The following is a 20,404-nucleotide window of genomic DNA, read 5'->3' as shown; positions in this document are numbered from 1 at the left end:
AACATTTCTAAAGTTTCAAAATGTTTCTGAAAGTTAAAGATCCTGAACAAATTATGTAGTCTTTCACTTCTTACTGTATAAAATTAGAGTTACACAGGGGCCTACAGCAGCATACGAGCCCCCTTATTACTGAAGCATCCAACACAGGTATATAAAGTAGCAGTTCACTAAGCCTTTGTGTTGCTTCAACACCACATACGGTCCCTGCAGGGTGCCGCTGGAAGTGTCCTGGAATCTCTATGGTGGCCAGTTCTGTTCAGTACAGAGCTGCACATGTTAATGCTGAAAACCCTACTGACCAATTGGGAGGTAGAGGCGCCAGGCCAATAAGCTTCGGCCACAGCATTCACCTCCTGAGTGTGAGGTATTTTATTTGGGCAGCTGCTGCATTTATTTTGACTTAAAATTTCCTGACCCTTTCCTTCTATTTTGACAATTTTATTACCTGCAGAATTTGTACAATGCTACCCTCCTGGACTATCCTTTGCATGCTTGACTCTGATTCTGTACTGGGCAGGCCTTTAAGCATTAACTCTCTGCCTCATTACTAGTTAACCCTTTGCCATTTTTGTACTTTATCTGCCTGTGTGTTGATAACCTGGTTTGTCTGCCCTTTCTCTGACACCTTCTTGCACTTAGTCCAGTGTAGAGACCATTGCCCAGTTTGGGGCCCCCATTTAGTGTAGATCAGGGATCTCAAACTCAAATTATCTGGGAGCCACTGGAGGTAGAGGCTGGGTGAGGCTGGGCCGCATGCTTCCCTCCCATATAATGCCGCCATTATGTGCCCCTCACATATAATGCCCCCATCATGCGCCCCTCACATATAATGCCCCATCTTGCGCCCCTCACATATCATGCCCCCATCATGTGCCCTTCACATGTAATGCCCCCATCATGCGCCCCTCACATATAATGCCCCATCATGCACACCTCACATATAATGCCTCCATCATGCGCCCTTCACATATAATGCCCCCATCATGCGCCCCTCACATATAATACCTCCCTCATGTGCCCCTCACATATAATGCCCCCATCATGCGCCCCTCACATATAATGCCCCCATCATGACCCAGACAGGCCCCCAGATAGATTTTACCCCCCCATCAGATAGGGCTCCCCAGTAGGTACACAGGCCCCCATATAGATATGACCCCCATCTAGTAGGGCTAACCAGTAGGTACATAGGCCCCCATATAAATATGACCCCCATCTGGTAGGCCTCCCCAGGAGGTACACAGGCACGCAGATAGATATGACTCCCATCAGGTAGGGCTCCCAAATAGGTATAGAGGCCCCAGATAGATATGATCCCCATTACTGATGATGGTAACATCTATCTGGGGGCCTGTCTCCTACTGTGGAGCCCTACCTGATGATCAGGTAGGGGTTCCCAATAGGTGTACAGGCCCCCAGATAGATAATACACCTAGCAGGTAGGGCTCCTATTTAAACAATTATGCCCCCTAAGAAGATAGGTTAGCCCCTGGTGATAAGCAGGTCCTCCCTTATTAGACAAGTTAAGTTTCACAGCTACAGTACTTACATCTCCCTGCTGCAGCCTAAAATGAGCCTTCTTTGTGGGGATGCGTGCGTTAGGTGATGCCATCACATGCGTAGGACGTCAGTGTCCCGGCATCCTGCACTGCCAATGCGATGACGTCACCAATCGGGCACTTCCCTCCAGGAAGGCTCATTATAGGCTGCAGCAGGGACAAATAGGTACAGTAGCCGTGTGTGTCGATGTGTGTGAAGTCTTCCGGCATTTAGCGCTGCTTGCCCGAAGCAGGGCTAAATGCCTAAAGAAATCAACTGCCCGGCCCCCAGGCCGCAAAATTTCGTTCCGTGGGCCAGGAGATTGAGACCCCTGGTGTAGATCATTCAAATAGACAGGGACAGTTGCTTGGAACAAGCTCAGATCTGCACTAATCCTTACTTCAATGTGACACCTTGGTTGAGGTTTGAGGAGGATTTAGTATCCCTAATATGGTCTTATTTAATGAGTCACTACAATTACAAGAAACAGTTTATACTCCTTTGGTTGCCATGTTTCATTATGGAAAATCTATCTTGTCTAAAGGAAAGGCTTATGCAAAAACATCCTATGGAAAAAGTACTACTGTTAGGGAATTAATACTTTTGCGATATGTACTTCTTTAACAACAATTTAAAAATATAATAATATGCAGTAATAAAATACTCCTACATTGCTCCTGGTCATTACTATTGTTCTTCTGTCTTAACTACATCATGGTCATGTTATTTTACACCATTGAAGCCATCTGATTTAGTGCAATGAAGTGCGCTTGAGCTGAGATATGTGTCCCAGTCACACAGTTGCTGACAGTCGTAATTCTATAAATGGTATCTATTCAATCATGAATTATAATGACTTAAGTCATGGTAATAAATCATAGCTTGTGTCCATAGATTTATTCATAGACATAAAAATGCTTACATCAAGAGTCCTGGTTTGTTATTAGAATTAGTGCATTGTATGGATTGTATGGATGTCCTATAGTATTATCACTGGAGTTATGTGAAGCTCATAAATAACAGTGTACTTACCCCTAAACTAAACATCCAACTACAGCTAGGTTTAAACTAGAGTTTCTGTAGTAAGACATGCTCACCTTAACTCTATGTTTAACTGTATTATCAGATTAAGTTTCTAATATTAAATAGGATTTAAAGGAGTTTTTTATGTTTAATTTTCTAGGATAACCACAAATAATATTTTCTATAGATAAATAAAGAAATATAGATTTCTAGAATGGGGCTTCAAAATAATGTAAATACATCATAAATATACATGCCAAATACAGAGTTTTGTGGAGGTTTCTTTTAAAGCCCCTATGTATGAGCCCATTTTTTATGTGTTTATTTACACTGAACCACATTGCAACTAACAAAATAAATATTAAAAAAATGCATAATTGAAAAGTAATATCAGCCAAAATGAATACTGCTCCAGTTACTTTGTTTCACCCTTGGTCTACCTCAGTAGTATCACATTATGGTAAGATTTTAAATTATTTAGCTTTGCATACTAATAACTACAGTGAAATGTTTGTGAAACTTGTGCTCTCTCTCACCAAAGGGTTGTGCTCTCTCTCACCAAAAATAAATTAATAATAAAAAAAAATTGTAATAACTGCCCTGATCCCCCCTAATGATCCATATTGGACAGTTATTGGGTGAGCAGACACTTTCTGTGTGTGAAGACAAAAGCAGGAAACACTGCTCAGCTGAGACTGGGCACCATCAGGATGGACATGGCAGGGGATGGGGATAGTAAGTGTCTTTTTTTTTTTTTTTTTCATTTTTGTGGCAACCTCATCTGTAGCTGTACCTGCACTAGTGAAAAATAAACATGCAAATAGACACAAATTTTTGCTGCAGTTTGACTTCAAACAGGGATGTTTTTTTTTTTTTCACAGAAGCAAATACCGAACTTAAAAACTTTGGTTGCAGACTTTATATGTCCTTTTGGTACAGTATTCCCTTCGGTAGTTAAAGGGATACTCTTCGGCAAGACATCTTATCCCCTGTTCAAAGAATAGAGGATAAGATGTCTGATCGTGGGGGGGGGGTTCCGGCCATTGGGGCCCCCACAATCTCCGGCACGGCACCCCAGTCATCTGGTGCATGCAGCAAACTTCACTCATTGCCGGATGATGAGCGACCACAGCCATCACCCCCCCCCTCCATTCACGTCCATGGGAGGAGGCATGATTGCTATGTACAGTGGTCCCTCAACATATGATGGTAATTCGTTCCAAACGACCCATCGTTTGTCGAATCCATCGTATGTTGAGGGATCCGTGCAATGTAAAGTATAGGAAGCTGTACTCACCTGTCCCCGCCACTCCGGACCAGGTCCTCACCGCTCCCAATGCTGTCCAAGGGGCTCCCGATGCTGTCCCGCTGCTCCAGTGTCTTCTTCGCGATCCTCCGGCTTCTTCCACATCTTCTGCAGGGTCCGGGCCTCGCTTTCTGGTGACGTTATTACGCTGCTGCGCCGGTGCGGCGTGCATAGTGACGTAATAACGACGCCAGAAAGCGAGGCCCGGACCCTGGAGAAGATGCAGAAGACGCCGGAGGATCGCAAAGTGGACCCGGAGCAGCGGGAATAGGTAGGCGAACCTGCCCGGGATGCTTAAACTGCTATCCGACAGCAGCTTAAGCATTTTGCGCTGTCGGATAGCAGTTAATGCGATGGCCCCGACATATAAAAGCATCGTATGTCGATGCTGACATCGACATGCGATGGCCTCTGAGAGGCCATCGTATGTCGATTTTATCATATGTCGGGGCCATCGCAGGTCGGGGGGTTACTGTACTAGCTGTTCATAGACATGAATAGAGGGGGTGTGGCATGACGTCAAAAACACAGAAGTTCAAAGCTTCTGTGCTCACAATGCTGCGGTGCCGGCAAGGAGTTTGCGCGGAGCGGGGGGTGGTCTGGCTGCTGGGATCTTTGGCTAGAGGATAAGATGTTAAGGGGACAAGCCACAACAAACCACATCAAAATCATCACCAATAGAGCATCCAATAAAAAATCCATATAACAAAAAATCAACTAGCTAGCATCCAATAGCTGTGAGTAGAGGATAAATGTCTGAACGCGGGGGATTCAACCACTGGGGCCCCCGCAAACTCCAGAATGGGGACTGGCTACTCACCCATCCTTGGAGCAGAGGTGCTTCATCTTTGGAGAAGTGACAACCTGCTCATAAACTTTATTTATGAAAAGCTCATGATAATCACTTTGACATTGTAAGGGTGGTTTCACACCAGGTTTTGTACTTACGGTTCCCGTATACGGCTGGGAGGCGGGGGCTGGCATAATCGCGGTGCCCGCACTCAGCCGTATAGGGGAACTGTATTTAATGCATGTCTATGAGCCGACTGGAGAGAACCGCAGCCTCCGGTCGACTGCGTTTTCGGCCATATACGGTTTCCCGACCATAGGCAAAAACGCGGTCGACCACGTTTTTGCCTGCGGTCGGGAAACTGCATACGGCCGAAAACGCAGCCGGCCGGAGGCTGCGGTTCACTCCGGTCGGCTCATAGACATGCATTAAATACGGTTCCCCTATACAGCTGAGCGTGGGTGCCACGATTAAGCCCCACCCCCCCTCCTCCCAGCCGTATACGGGAACCGTAAGTAAAAAACGTGGTGTGAAACCACCCTTATACTGACAAACGGATCAGCATTCCTATTGGCTAAAACCATACAACATGTAAACTTCATTCTTTATGCATATCTTGTTTTGGTACTGTTGTATCTAACCTAATAAAAAGTACTGAAAAGAAAAAGAAAAAAAATCTGGTGGAATTCATAAAAGCATCCTTATTGTATGTTTACAAAAAATATAGGACAAATACCACTGTCAGCGTAGAATACCAGGATAATTTGCAAATCAAATCCAAAATAGAAACCTATATAAACAATGAACATCCAAAAACCTAGCAGTAGGCAACCAGCAATAGTAAAATGCATAACTGCGCAATTCGGTGTCTGCTACAGAACAAAAGAATGATTTTTTTCATTTTATTCCAATCTACATTCGCCCGATGAACCGGGATGAAGATGCTTCATGATCCGTATTACTTAGTATCTTTAATAACCAGCTTCTGCATAGATCTATTTTGCTTCATATATATACAGCGCTGAAAAGACATAAGTAAAACAAAATGTGTACTATGGCTTGACATCCTATTACTGTTCTCTTGGCATCAAACATTTGTGCCGAGTGGCATAAACCTACAGAGATAATGATCTACAGCAAGGCTAAAAAATACAGTTAAGAGCCAGCCTCAAGCAGCAAATAACGTTGTTGGTTAGCAGAGAATGCTCGCCTTTGCAATGATACATACATCACGGCATGTCACCTTCCAGACACCTACAAATAAGCTGCTGGGACTCCTACAGAACATTTGCAAGAGAAAAAGCTAAAATGAAGAAATCAGACACAGAGCAGACAAAACTCTGACAAAATTGGTTTACTTTCTGGAAACAAGCAGATAATTCAGACATACTGAAGGCCAGAAAAATGAAGGAACCTCTGCTGTGTTGGTACGGTCTCATATACACAAAAGTCCCCCATAGGGTACCTAGGGTATTTAATTCACAAATTCCAATTCCCTTCAGGGTCGGAGACCCATCCGGGACTAAGACCCCCAACTAGGGTCACCCTTTTAAAGGGTGACCCTAGTTGGGGGTCTTAGTCCCGGATGGGTCTCCAAACCTGAAGGGAATTGGAATTTGTGTTGGTACGGTGGCCCAGTACAGGAGTTGTCCTCCTGTACACCTGCCCGTCCTGTGTGCTGATTCCCTTTCAGTGTTCCCCTGGGTCCACATCCCTCCTACAGACTCTAAAGTGTTAATAATGTCTTATGTTATATGCTGGTTACTTTTTTGAGGTACTTGTGCCTTTAAATATTGTTGTTAAGACCTCTGTTACCAAGGAAGGTGCAAGTGAACAGGTGACTTGTTGGTGACCAATGGGACATCCCTAAATTGCTATCTTATATACCTGGGAGGAGTCAGCTTAGTTCAGTTCTGAGCAGTTGTTTAGCTTAGGTACAGCTTGAGTGAAGACCTGAGAGTTGTCTGGTGTTCCTGAAGGAGACCAAGGCCTAGTCACGCAGCCATGCATCCACCACCAGTAACTCCTGCATGTGAAAGTCAAAGCTTGATACACACAAATACAGGGGAGAAGTCTAGTCAAGATAGTCAAGTGTCAATTACTCAAATCAGCGTCGGTTGCATCATTCAGTCCAAGTCCACTACAAGTCCCAGCGAGCCAACAAGCTCCCTAAAGTACACTGAGCATCTCCTTGGACCTGAACTGAGCTGTAAAGACTTTAACCCCTTAACGACGTAGGACGTATATTTACGTCCTGCGCCGGCTCCCGCGATATGAAGCGGCGCGATCCCGCATCATATCGCGTCGGTCCCGGCGCTCATCAACGGCCGGGACCCGCGGCTAATACCACACATCGCCGATCGCGGCGATGTGCGGTATTATCCCTTTAGAAGCGGCGGTCAAATCTGACCGCCGCATCTAAAGTGAAAGTGACCCGGCTGCTCAGTCGGGCTGTTCGGGACCGCCGCGGTGAAATCGCGGCGTCCCGAACAGCTTGCAGGACACCGGGAGGGCCCTTACCTGCCTCCTCGGTGTCCGATCGGCGAATGACTGCTCCGTGCCTGAGATCCAGGCAGGAGCAGTCAAGCGCCGATAACACTGATCACAGGCGTGTTAATACACGCCTGTGACCTGTGTAGAAGATCAGTGTATGCAGTGTTATAGGTCCCTATGGGACCTATAACACTGCAAAAAGAAAGTTAAAAAAAAAGTGTTAATAAAGGTCATTTAACCCCTTCCCTAATAAAAGTTTGAATCACCCACCTTTTCCCATAAAAAAAAACAGTGTAAAAAAAAAAAAAATAAACATATGTGGTATCGCCGCGTGCGTAAATGTCCGAACTATAAAAATATATCATTAATCAAACCGGTCAATGGTGTACGCGCAAAAAAATTCCAAAGTCCAAAAAAGCGTATTTTGGTCACTTTTTATACCATTAAAAAATGAATAAAAAGTGATCAAAAAGTCAGATCAAAACAAAAATCATACCGATAAAAACTTCAGATCACGGCGCAAAAAATGAGTTCTCATACCGCCCTGTACGTGGAAAAATAAAAAAGTTATAGGGGTCAGAAGATGACATTTTTAAACGTATAAATTTACCTGCATGTAGTTATGATTTTTTCCAGAAGTGCGACAAAATCAAACCTATATAAGTAGGGTATCATTTTAACCGTATGGACCTACAGAATAATGATAAGGTATAATTTTTACCGAAATATGCACTGCGTAGAAACGGAAGCCCCCAAAAGTTACAAAATGGCATTTTTTCTTCGATTTTGTCGCACAATGATTTTTTTTTCCGTTCCGCCGTGCATTTTTGGGTAAAATGACTAATGTCACTGCAAAGTAGAATTGGCGACGCAAAAAATAAGCCATAATATGGATTTTTAGGTGGAAAATTGAAAGGGTTATGATTTTTAAAAGGTAAGGAGGAAAAAACTAAAGTACAAAAACGGAAAAAACCTGAGTCCTTAAGGGGTTAAAGGGGTTCTCCGGTGCTTAGACATCTTATCCCCTATCCAAAAGATATGGGATAAGATACCTGATCGCGGGAGTCCCGCCGCTGGGGACCCCCAGGATCTTGCCCGCAGCACCCCGTTTGTAATCAGTTCCCGGAGCGTGTTCGCTCCGGGTCTGATTACTGTCGATCACGGGGTCGGCGGCGGGTGAGGTCACGCCACCGCCCTCGTGTGACCTCACTCTCCATCCCTCAATGCAAGTCTATGGGAGGGGGCGTGGCAGCTATCACGCCCCCTCCCATAGGCTTGCATTGAGGGGCGGATCAATATGTCACACGGGGCAGAGGAGTGACATCACACGCTCCGGGGACTGATTACAAACGGGGTGCCGCGTGCAAGATCACGGGAGTCCCCAGCAGCAGGACTCCCACGATCAGGCATCTTATCTTCTATCCTTTGGATAGGGGATAAGATGTCTAAGCACCGGAGAACCCTTTTAATATCTGTCTGCATCAGTAAAGTGCCGTTGTTCCGTAACCTTGCAACGGCAGTGATTATTTGCCCTGCGCCTGGCCCAGGAACCAGTGGCCATACCTCGGGTGGTGTAGCGGATAACCATGCCCTGGCATTACAAACCCTAAGGGTTAATACCATCTACCCTAAGGGTTAACAATATCTGCCCTTCCAACACCCTCACCACAACTTTTGGAGTCCTACGAACAGGATACGGATGTGCGCCTTATTTGAAAATACCCCCCCAGTCTGAACTGTGTCTATATAAAATTTGCACGTCCGTGTGAAAGAAGTTGCACCCGAAATTGTACGGGACTTTGTCTGTGAAACTTCTATGTTGAGAGGCGCTTGTGAAATGATGTGAGTACTCCTATGTTGAGAAGCGCTTGTCTGATGTGAGTACATCGGCGAAAGCCGCATTCTCTACCCCCCTCCAGTCAGTCTAGCCCAGAGTCCACCCCCCCAGACCCAAAAGTCTACCGTACGTCCTTCCAGAGTGGGTATTCGGTGATGAGCCTCAACTCATCCAGTACATGCATCAGTACCTACTCCCTCTGCCCGGAAAAGAGCATCCCCCTATACCAGCAGCAGTGTCAGAGAGGGCCAGGCAGGAGGCCCAGATAGCTGCGATCGTGGAGGAGATGAGGGTGCAGAGGAGACGGGAGTACAGCCCAAATGTACTGCCCTACGAGCTGCGACAGGCCCTGCAGTCAGACACCAAGCACTTGGAGTGCCTGTACATTTGAATGTTGGACCACCCCAGAGCAGGAGAGCCATGGTAGTCAAGTTTACAGAGTCCGGGGGTTTGGCACCTTGATGGACTGCTATCATGGGGGCACCGTCCTAGTCAACAGGCGAGCAGTCAAGAGAGCGGGGAGCACCCCAGTCTGCAGTGCACGAGGAGAATAGACGGCAGCTGAGACTCGACCTAAGAACCCCACACTGCACCCCTTTGTCTACTTTCCCTCAGAGGATTGGGAGTTAGATCCCTTTGGTCTACTGCCTCCACAAGTCAAGGGTCAAATAATGGAGGAGGAGTTCCTGCCCGAGGTGCCCGTCATGGCACCCAAGTACCATCCAGGAACAATAAAGAAGCCTACAGATGTGCTCAGGCCTACTCCTAGCATTGAGGAGGTTTGGCCTACCCAACGTGCACCATCCAAAGGGCCTCAGCCTACTCCTGCTGAGGAGGAGGTTTGGCCGGGGCCCAACAGGCTCCAACATGTTGTCCCCCAGTGGCGCAAGCTGCTGCGGTTAAGATGGTGGTAACAGTGAGCCCCACCATCACTGATTCTGAGTTATCCAAGGTGTCATGGAACAACAGAGTCAGTCCCTTGAAGGGGGCACAGTCCCGTGGTCCCCGCTATATGTCTCAGCCCAGGAAGCACCCTGATATGTGAGGATAAATATCTGGGATAAAGACATATGTTCATTTATTGTTTTTCCTACTGTACAAGTTGTGGCAAAGCTATTGTATATATACTGTTAAGGGGGAAAGTAGTAGACATGCCGATGGGCCCTGTTAGCACAGGCATCAGGGTTGAAAGCCTCAGGCTGCCCGATTCACCCAAATGCAGTTACAAGATCACAAAAATCCTACACAAACTACAAATTTTCCATTTATCAGATCCTGTTCATTTCCCGTTTGTTTGAGCATGTAGGGACGTTTATTACAAATGCCACATGAACTCTGTCCCTGTTACCAGCCCTGTGAAGGACATTTGCACAATGCCCCAGGAACTGTCTTTGCTACTGTTGTTGCGTGGCCCCCGGTGGTCACTTCATCTCATCCGCCCTCCAGGACTATATGCCAAGGATGGCTTCTTTTAAGAGGGGGAGTTTGTGGTGGCCCAGTACAGGAGTTGTCCTCCTGTGCACCTGTCCGTCCTGTGTGGCGGATTCCCTTTCAGTGTTCCCCTGGGACCACATCCCTCCTACAGACTCTAAAGTGTTAATAATGTCTTATGTTATGTGCTGGTTACTCTTTTGAGGTACTCATGCCTTTAAATATTGTTGTTAAGATCTCTGTTACCAAGGAAGGTACAAGTGAACAGGTGACTTGTTGGTGACCAATGGGACTTCTCCAAATTGCTCCCTTATATACCTGGGAGGAGTCAGCTTAGTTCAGTTCTGAGCAGTTGTTTAGCTTAGGTACAGCTTGAGTGAAGACCTGAGAGTTGTCTGGTGTTCCTGAAGGAGACCAAGGCCTAGTCACGCAGCCATGCATCCACCACCAGTAACCCCTGCAGGTGAAAGTCAAAGCCTGGTAAGCACAAATACAGGGGAGAAGTCTAGTCAACATAGTCAAGAGTCAATTACTCAAGTCAGCGTGGGTTGCATCATTCAGTCCAAGTCCACTACAAGTCCCAGTGAGCCAATAAGCTCCCTAAAGTTCACTGTGCATCTCCTTGGGCCTGAACTGAGCTGTAAAGACTTTATCATCTGTCTGCCTCAGTAAAGTGCTGTTGTTCCGTAAACTTGCATCGGAGTGATTATTTGCTCTGCGTCTGGCCCAGGAACCAGTGGCCAAACCTTGGGTGGTGTAGAGGATAACCACGCCCTGGCGTCACGAACAATAAGGGTTAATACCCCCTGCCTAAGGGTTAACAACATCTGCCCTTCTAACACTCTCACCACATTGGTATTTTGAATATCAAATAACAGGGACCATATCAACAGGCACTTGACACACCGACCTTGATAAACACTGACTGCATGATATTACAATGGTATAGCAAAAAGACAAAAACCTGATGTTTACATCACTAGATATTTAGAAAATTCTGCTCATCCTTTAAAGCCATTGTAACTATTATATAGAAGGATTTACATGATAAATATTTCATAATATGCATCTTTTAAAGTGGAAGCAATGTGGGCAATAAGATGATCCCATTGTTTGTAATAAAAGAAGAATGGTCTCCCTCATCACCAACTACAATGTTTTGTCTTTAGAAGCAAGAGAGCTGTCAGGGTTGTAGCTATAAGGAGTGCAGAGATAGTAACTGTACCTGGGCACTGGAGCCACATAGTAGACACATAATGGCACATAGCGACAGGACACTGTCCTGAATACATCTACAAAGTATGATGTGCCAACTGTTTAGTCAGTGTGGGGCCAAGGACTAAAGCAGTAGGTGGCTCACAGACTGATGCAACTCAGGTTACAATATGTTACACGGGCAATTATTAAGCTCCTTCATGCTCTTCACCTTCATAAGAAATGTCGACTGCCACTACATATGATCAAGATAGGTGACTAGCAGCAAAGCAAGACAAGGGTATTTAATGTTAGCGGGCATCCCCTTTCCTTAATCTTGAGCTGAAGTAGGGCTTCCTGCTGGCAAGTAAAAAGAGCCTCAGATGCCATCCGCCTCCGAAGTAATGAAAGCCAATTATAAATAGTACAGTGGAAGGAGTCAGCAGGACTCCCGATCTAAGTGAATCTGAGCCTCTGTTAAATGGATATCTTCTGACAGTGGAGTCCAGCTGGCCGTGGATCATGGTTTACCAAAGGTGGACTAATTGGTCTTATATACCTGCCAGTTCTTCAACTGTGGAAAAACTATGGAATACGGACTGTGAACTAAAGCTGTTAGGGAGTGCAGTCATTTTACTTCACTGACAGCTTGTCAGATATTATAGTTGGAAAGTAGAAACAACCCTCAAGGGATTAAATTATGTAATTATAGGAACTTTATTGACACCTCCATAATAACAGACAAGGGTAGGCAATGTTTTGGGTTTGACACCATTCTAAAGTCAGCAAATAAATGCAGAGAGGCTAAAATCAACCCAAATTTAAAGTGTACCTGTCACCAAATAAACTTTTCTTAAAAAAACTCAGGCTATGTTCCCTAACTACTCCTAACTCTCCTCTCACCCTTAAAAAAATTCAGAGCTTTAAAAAGCTCTATATCATAGCTTTCTTCTTGCTCACATAGTGCAATCTCACAGCAGGAGAAAGTGGGTGTTTCCCAGAAGACATGACATCACTGAAGCCTGCTGGGAGACCACTTCTGCCCTCACATGGTTGCAGTTCTGTGATGAATAGAAGACATTAGAGATGAGCGAAATTTTGAAAAATTCAATTCAGCCGATTTGCCGAATTTCTCAAAAAATTTGGTTCCATCCGAATTTATTTGCGGTGAATCGCTATTAAAAACAGCTATTTATGGGCTACAGAGAGCCTCAATAGAGATGTAGAACACTTTGCCTTGTTGTAACACGCATAGGGAGTGTGCTGTGTTAGTGAAATAATAATGTTTTTCAGTATGACCTGCAGATTACAGGCATCCCTACTGGAATCACTGCCACAGAGTGGCACAATGACAAAGCCTGGTAATTGGAATGAGCAAACTTTAAATCCTTTTTTGTGGACCTAATGGAGGGCAAGTCTGGTGCCAGCAGCCGCAGTGATTCCAGCTCCAATATTGTATAATTGCTGCAGCGTATAAGTTGCTGCAGTGAAAAAGCTCGTAATTGTATCTTAAAATCGAGCTGGTGGTCCAACGGGAGGCCGGCTACCGCCTGTCCTAGCCCCTGCCTCTCAGCACACCCCATGCTCATGACTGAGTGTCCACTTGAAAAGGGAGGGACTACAGCACCAGCAACTTGGACAGGAGCACAGTCAGTTTCTGCGCCGTTGGATGAGTGGGCGCATACTGCTGTCTTTTGGACACGCTTTGTTGATGGATTGCTGCCGGAATGACTGACTCGAAGTAGGAGGAGCAGGAGAATCTGGACTGACAGAAGATGGGTATGACAGACAGCTCCCTTCGGCTGAGGTGGTGGAGCCTTGGCTGACTGAAACTGGGAGCGGTGTGCTATGTGATGCAGCAGGCTGGACCACTACATCGGAGCCACGGTTCTCCCAGGCTGCTTTATGGTGAAGCTGCATATGTTGACACAGGGCCGTGGTGCCAACATTGGGACCCTGGCCACACTTCATCTTCTGCCGACACATCTTGCATGTGGCCATGTTAACATCCTTTGGTTGCTTGATGAAAAACTGCCACACCGTTGATTAGCTGATTTTCCCCCCAACTGTACGCACTGACTGACTGCTACTGCCACCTACTCCAGGAACCCTTGTTCCACTACCTCCCGGGAAGGTAGGCTGACGGAAAGCAGGTGGTATACCCCAGGCACTTTTGGCTCCAGACTACCCACTGCTGCCACCATGCTGACTCCCAACCATGCTAGCACCTTGCTGGCTCAGCTGCTGCCTCACGGGCAACCTGCAACATTCTTCTCCTGATGATGATGAAGCCCCTTCTGCACCCGGCTCCCAAGTGCGATCAGCTTCATCTTCATCGAGTTGTGTCTGCACGTCACTGATGTCCTCCTCAGGTTCCTCAACAGAGTCTGGTACAGGAGCCTGAACGCCTGATCACCACCTCCCACACTACTCTCCTCATCACTACTTGCCCACCTAGCGGAGGAAGCGGCAGATGTCTCCTCCAAATCTTGGCTTGGTAGAAGCTGCTGACTGTCCTCTAGTAGATTGTCCTCACTAAATAGTGGAGCTGAACCCACAGCATACGATACTTCTGTGGAGAAAGGAACAGCATAGGACAGAGGAAATTGGAGAAAAGGGACTGCTACCGGGTCATGCCAACTGAGGGTTGTGTCTGAGGAACCCACCGACTGATGAGTGGGGGTGTCAGATGTCACTTGGGATGAAGTGGATGACCGTGTTAACCAATCAATGACGGCAGATGGGTTGCTGGTTGAGACACGACCACTAGCTGATAACGGTAGCTGAGGCCTCTCGCTGCGACTCCTGCTGCCACCCACCCCTATTCTGCTACAACCTCTGCCTGTGCCTGATGAATTTAAGCCTCTGCCACTCCTCTGTGCGCATCCTGGCACTTCTCTGCCTGACATACTTATACACCAGCTGAGTGCGTATATATTACACACTTATGAGGGGATAATACGCTCCACTATGCTTACAACTATATTAGGCTACAAAACTAGGTTTGTAGGTTTGGCTGGCCTTTCAGCATAACTGGCCAAAATGAGTTTAACAAGAAAAAAATCATACACCACCTATGTATATACAGGTTACACTTATGAGAGGAGGACAATACGCTCCACTACGCTTACAACTGTATTAGGCTACAAAGCGAGGTTTGTAGGTTTGGCTGGCCTTTCAGAGTACCTGGCCCAAATGAGTTTAACTGGGGAAAAAACGTACACCACCTATGTACGTACAGTTTACATTTATGAGAGGAGGACAATACGCTCCACTACGCTTACAACTCTATTAGGCTATAAAAGCAGGTGTGTAGTTTTGCCTGGCCTTTCAGAGTAACTGGCCCAAATGAGTTTAACAGGAAAAAAAATCGTACACCACCTATGTACGTACAGGTTACACTTAAGAGAAGAGGACAATACTCTCCACTATGCTTACAACCTGTATTAGGCACTAAAAGCTGGTGACTATGACTTTTAGTGCTCACCATAACTGGCCCATATTAGCTTCAGAGTTGTAGTACACCCCAGTGCACTAGTACAGAGTCGCTACATAGTAAAGCCCAGTACAGTATTATTAGGCACTAAAAGTTGGTGACTATGGCTTTTAGTGCTCACCCTAACTGGCCCCTATTATCTTTAGAGTTGTAGTACACCCCAGTGCACCAGCACAAAGTCACTGTGTAGTACACCCAAAAGTTTACATTCTCTTTCTCTCTCTTTCTCTCTCTCTCTCTCTCTCTCTCTCTTTTTCTCTCTCTCTCCCCCCTGTCACTGTTTTTGCAGTGATTTGGGTTTGTGGTGAATCGCTGCTGTAAAGCTTTTTTTTCTGTGGCACACACTGCTCTCTCTCTGCAGAAAAACGCTTAAATGCCTGGCTGCAGCAATGGCTCCCAATTATATAGGGCTGTGACATGACAGGGGTTGGCTGGCTGCTGATAGGCTGCATGCCACCATGTGATTCAGGGTCATCCGTCTGTCCCACCTTCCCAGGATTCCTTGCCCCATGTCCTCACTAGTGGATCTGCCATTTTAGCCCCCAGCCTGCAGATAATGGAGTCCATGAAGTGATTTGTTAAAACGAATCACGGCGATATTTGGATTTGTTACGAATCACAATTTTTTATGAAATTCGGAACGAATTCGGATTCGTCTTATTCGATTCAGTGATCTCTAGAAGACGTCAAGTTCTGTGCATCTTTCAGTGAGGCTCTATGCATGCTTCAATTAGGCTCTTTGCAGCTTTCAGTGAGGCTCTGTGCAGCTGTCAATCAAGCTCAGTGCAGTGAGAAGCACTTCCTGAGTTTGGTCTCCTGTCAGAACGGGAGGAGACCAAACTCACTGTATTAATTGTGGCAGGGAAAAGAACAAAGCCACCTAGTAGCTATTTTTACTTTTACATTTTATACATATTTATGTTGATAGTTTTAAAAGCAAGTGAACGGGAAAGTGTCTGATAATTACACTGCCATCTGCCATCATCGATTTGTTAACACGGTCATCCACTTCATCACAAGTGACATTTCTCACCCCCAGTCAACAGTCAGTGGGTTCCCCAGACACAACCCTCAGTTGGCATGGCCCGGGAGCAGTCCCTGTCCTCCCATTGCCTATGTCCTATGCTGTTCCCTCCCCCACAGAAGTATCTTATGCTGTGGGTTCAGCTCCACTATTTAGTGAGGACGATATATCTACTAGAAGAAAGTCAGCAGCTACTGCCCAGTCAAGAAATGGAGTAGGCGGACAAGTAGTGATGAGGAGAGTGGCATGGGAGATGGTGTTGCGAGCGTTCAGGCTCCTGAAGCAGGCACTGTTGAGGAACCTGAGGAGGACATCAGTGACGTGCAGACACAACTCGATGATGATGAAGCCGATCGCATTAGGGAGCCGGGTGCAGAAGGGGCTTTATCATCTTCAGGAGAAGAGGGTTGCAGGTTGCCCGTGAGGCAGCAGCTGATCCAGCAAGGTGGTAGCATGGTTGGCAGTCAGCATAGTGGCAGAAGTGGAAAGTCTGGAGCCAAATGTGCCCGGGGTAGACCACCCGTTTCGTGGCAGCCTACCTGCCCAGGAGGTAGTGGGACAGGGGTTCCTGGACTCGGCGGCAGTAGCAGTCCATCAGTGTGGACTGTTGGTGGGAAAATCAGCTACTCAGCAATGTGGCAGTTTTTCATCAAGCATCCGGAGGATGTTAACCTGGCCACATGCAAGATGTATCGGCAGAAGATGAAGCGTGGCCGGGGTCCCAATGTTGGCACCACGGCCCTGTGTCAACATATGCAGCTTCACCATAAAGCAGCCTGGGAGAACCGTGGCTCCGATGTGGTGGTCCAGCCTGCTGCATCACATAGTGGCACACCGCTCCCAGTTTCAGTCAGCCAAGGCTCCACCACCTCAGCCAAACGGAGCTGTCTGTCATACCCATCTTCTGTCACTCCAGATGCTCCTCCTACTGTTCCTACTTCGAGTCAGTCACTCCATCAGCAATCCATCGGTGAAGCCATGTCAAAGAGACCATAATACCAGTGGCAGCTGATTCGTGACACCTGCCGTTTGCTCAGGCCCTTTGAGGAAGCCACATTATTAGTCAATCACCAGGATTACGGGATGAACTACGTCCTTCCACTGCTTCATTTACTAAAAAACGTGCTGGGAGGGGCACAGTGGAGCACAGTTTAGGTTTCGTGAAATGGGCAGTTTTTGTAGTCATCTGACAGGAGAGGAGGAGCAGGAGCAGCCAGAGGAGCTAGAGGGTTATGTGGAAGGCAAGACAGAGGATTCAGACACACCGTGGCAGTATGCAGTGGAGATGGAGGCAGGGAGTTCCTCCAGGTCACTTGCACAAATGGCACAATTCATTCTCACTTGCTTGCGTAGTGATGCTTAATTGTCACCATTCGGCAGTGGGATGACTTCTGGCTCTCCCCCTTATTGGACCCTCGCTACCGGCACAAAATGGGAACCTTTTTTACACCCACTGAGAGGGAGGGCAAACTGACCTACTACAGAGACATCCTATGTAGTCAGTTGGCCGATGCCTATGTGCACCACCGTCCATCCTCTCGCAGGGGGGCCCTCGGCACTCACCTTCAACTGCGATGGCTGCTTGGGAGGGGTGGCAGGAGCAGTACCAGCTCCATCAGCAGCAGCCTGAGTCTACAGTTGCTGATGAGTAGCATTCTTCACCCACATAGTGAAGCAACTCATCAGCAGCAGGTAGAACTGGAGCAGGACCTGAACCAGCAAGCAGTGGCATACCATGACATGACCCTGCCAACACACCTTGAAGATCCGCTGGACTTCTGGGCAGCCAAACTTGATTTGTGGCCCCAACTAGCAGAGTTTGCCCTGGAAAAGCTGTCCTGCCCGGCCAGTAGTGTGGCATCAGAGCGGGTGTTCAGTGTGGCGGGGGAGGAGAACTCGTCTGTCTATGAAAAATGTGGAGAGACTGACCTTTGTGAAGATGAATCAGGCATGGATCAGCCAGGATTTCCCCCCACCAATGCCTGGTGCATCATAGTAGATTGACCATGGTGCCACACCAACACTTAACAACTATGGATAGTGCAAAACATATTTAAGGTGCTGCTCCCCAGTTACTGACATTCCTCGGCATCAGACCACAAGTAAGTATTGAGGATATGCATTAGCTAAAACTTAACTTTTCTTAGGATAAAATATATGGAACCAAATTTTTGGGGAAATGAAACAAAAGGAAAGATGTGCAAAAAACACCTGTGCCACCTACACCACCAAGTATTGATGTGATGCAAAGACCTCTAAAAGGTGGAAGGGAACAATGTATGGTTTACAGTATTGTAACCAGTGGGGGTAAAAACTTCCCATGTAAGGCCCTACTCTCGTATTATAAATTCCCTTCTTGGCAAGTGTTACTTACCCTAAAAATGGCGGCCCCATGTAACTATGTAACTATGTAACACCGGTTACACTGAACCATACGTTGTTCCCTTCCACCTTTTAAAGGTCTTTGCATCACATCAATACTTGGTGGTGTAGGTGGCACATGGTGTTTTTTGCACACCTTTCCTTTTGTTTGAATAAAAAAAACTTTTGGGTACATATATTTTATTCTAAGAATATTATTAAAAGTTAAGTTTTACGTAATACATATCCTCAATACTTACTTGTGCACACTAACACTTTTACAAACGAGACCGTTTTCTTCTGTCTATCTGCCTCAGCTACTTTTCTGATACTGCCACCCGCCTGATGCCACACATCTGATGCCAAGTTCTGCTTTTTTCACCCCACCTTCATCACCGGATACTGGTACTGCCATCCACCGCCCCACTATGTCACCGGGTCACTTTCAGGACTCCTGATGCTGCTGATGCCAACACCAGGCTGTCTCATTCTGCCACCATATGTTCTCCTCATGCTGCCACCAACTCCAGGCTGTGTCAATCAGCCACTATATGGTCTCCTCATGCTGCCGTCAACTCCAGGCTGTGTCATTCAGCCACAATATGGTCTCCTCATGCTGCCGCCAACTCCAGGCTGTGTCATTCAGCCACTACATGGTCTCCTCATGCTACCGCCAACTCCAAGCTGTGTCATTCAGCTACTATATGGTCTCCTCATGCTGCCGCCAACTCCAGGCTGTGTCATTGTGCCACTATATGGTCTGCTCTTGCTGACGCCACCTCCACGCTGTCATTCAGCCACTATATTGTCTCTTCGTACTGATGCCACCTCCAGGCTCTGTCATTGTGCCGCTCTGCGACAGTGATTCTAATAGCGACACTTCTAATCTGTATGTCATACTGAATAACAGTATTATTTCACTAACCCAGCACACACCCTATACGTGTTATAGCAAGGCAAAGTGTTGAGGCTCTCTTGAGGCTCTCGATAGGCCAGAAATAGCAGTTTTTAATACAGATTCACTGCAAATAAATTCAGACCAACCAAATTTTCCCGGAAAATTTGTCGAATCGGCCGAATCAAATTTTTAAAAAATTCGCTCATCTCTAAAGGTGATATCTGTTAGTGTTAGTAAAACTTGATTCCTTTTGACGTTTAAAGACATGGAGTAAATTACCCACCCTAGAAAGTGATGAATCTTCCAACCATTTCAAATCTAGTGGGAAATGAGGTCGGAATATAAGCATGGGATATGAGGTTGGGATGTGAGTTTGCAATATGAGGTTAGGATATGGGCATGGATTATGAGATCAGAATATAAGGTCAGGACATGAGAACATATATGAAGCCCCGGCAGTCTGCTGGAAAGGGGTGTGCCGACCCTGCACGGAGCGGCGACCGACATGACCCCTCCATATATCCCATAGAGGTTCATGGAAGGGGCATGTCGGCCGCAGCTTCCTGGGGGTGGAAACGACCACTTCTGACAGACTGCCAGGGTCCCGTTCAGGAAATTGCAGGGGGTCTCAGCAGTCGGACCCCCTGCGATCTATAACCTATCCCCTATCCTTTGGATTGGGGATAAGTTATTTTTCACTGCACTACTCCTTTAAACATCCTGCTGACTGTCCAGCAGGCAGGTGCAGAAAATAGTTACTGCAGGGGATATGAGGACAGGATATCAAAACGGAACATGAGGACAAAATATCAGGACACAAGAGTCATTGTTGCTTTTGCTCACCCAAAAAGGTTAGGTAAAAATACCGGACAATGCCGGGTACTTAGCTAGTCTACTATATATCCTGATTCTATAGTGGTGGAGCTGGGAGGGGAGGGGTATAGAAGCTAGCAGGAGGAGATTTGGTGGGTGAGCACGTCATCCTGTAGTTCACAGGTAGTGAGCTGACCCA

At 46.6% G+C, this 20,404-nt stretch overlaps 1 protein-coding gene across 1 annotated transcript in view; it reads right to left on the bottom strand.

Moving 5' to 3' along the window:
- The window catches only part of COL16A1 (collagen type XVI alpha 1 chain), a 220,089-nt gene that overhangs the window by 185,033 nt on the left and 14,652 nt on the right, over window positions 1-20,404 (bottom strand). The window lies entirely within an intron of this gene.

This window comes from Hyla sarda, chromosome 2, assembly GCF_029499605.1.
Source record: "Hyla sarda isolate aHylSar1 chromosome 2, aHylSar1.hap1, whole genome shotgun sequence".
Lineage (NCBI taxonomy): Eukaryota > Metazoa > Chordata > Amphibia > Anura > Hylidae > Hyla > Hyla sarda.
This window is presented reverse-complemented; position numbering and strand designations above follow the sequence as displayed.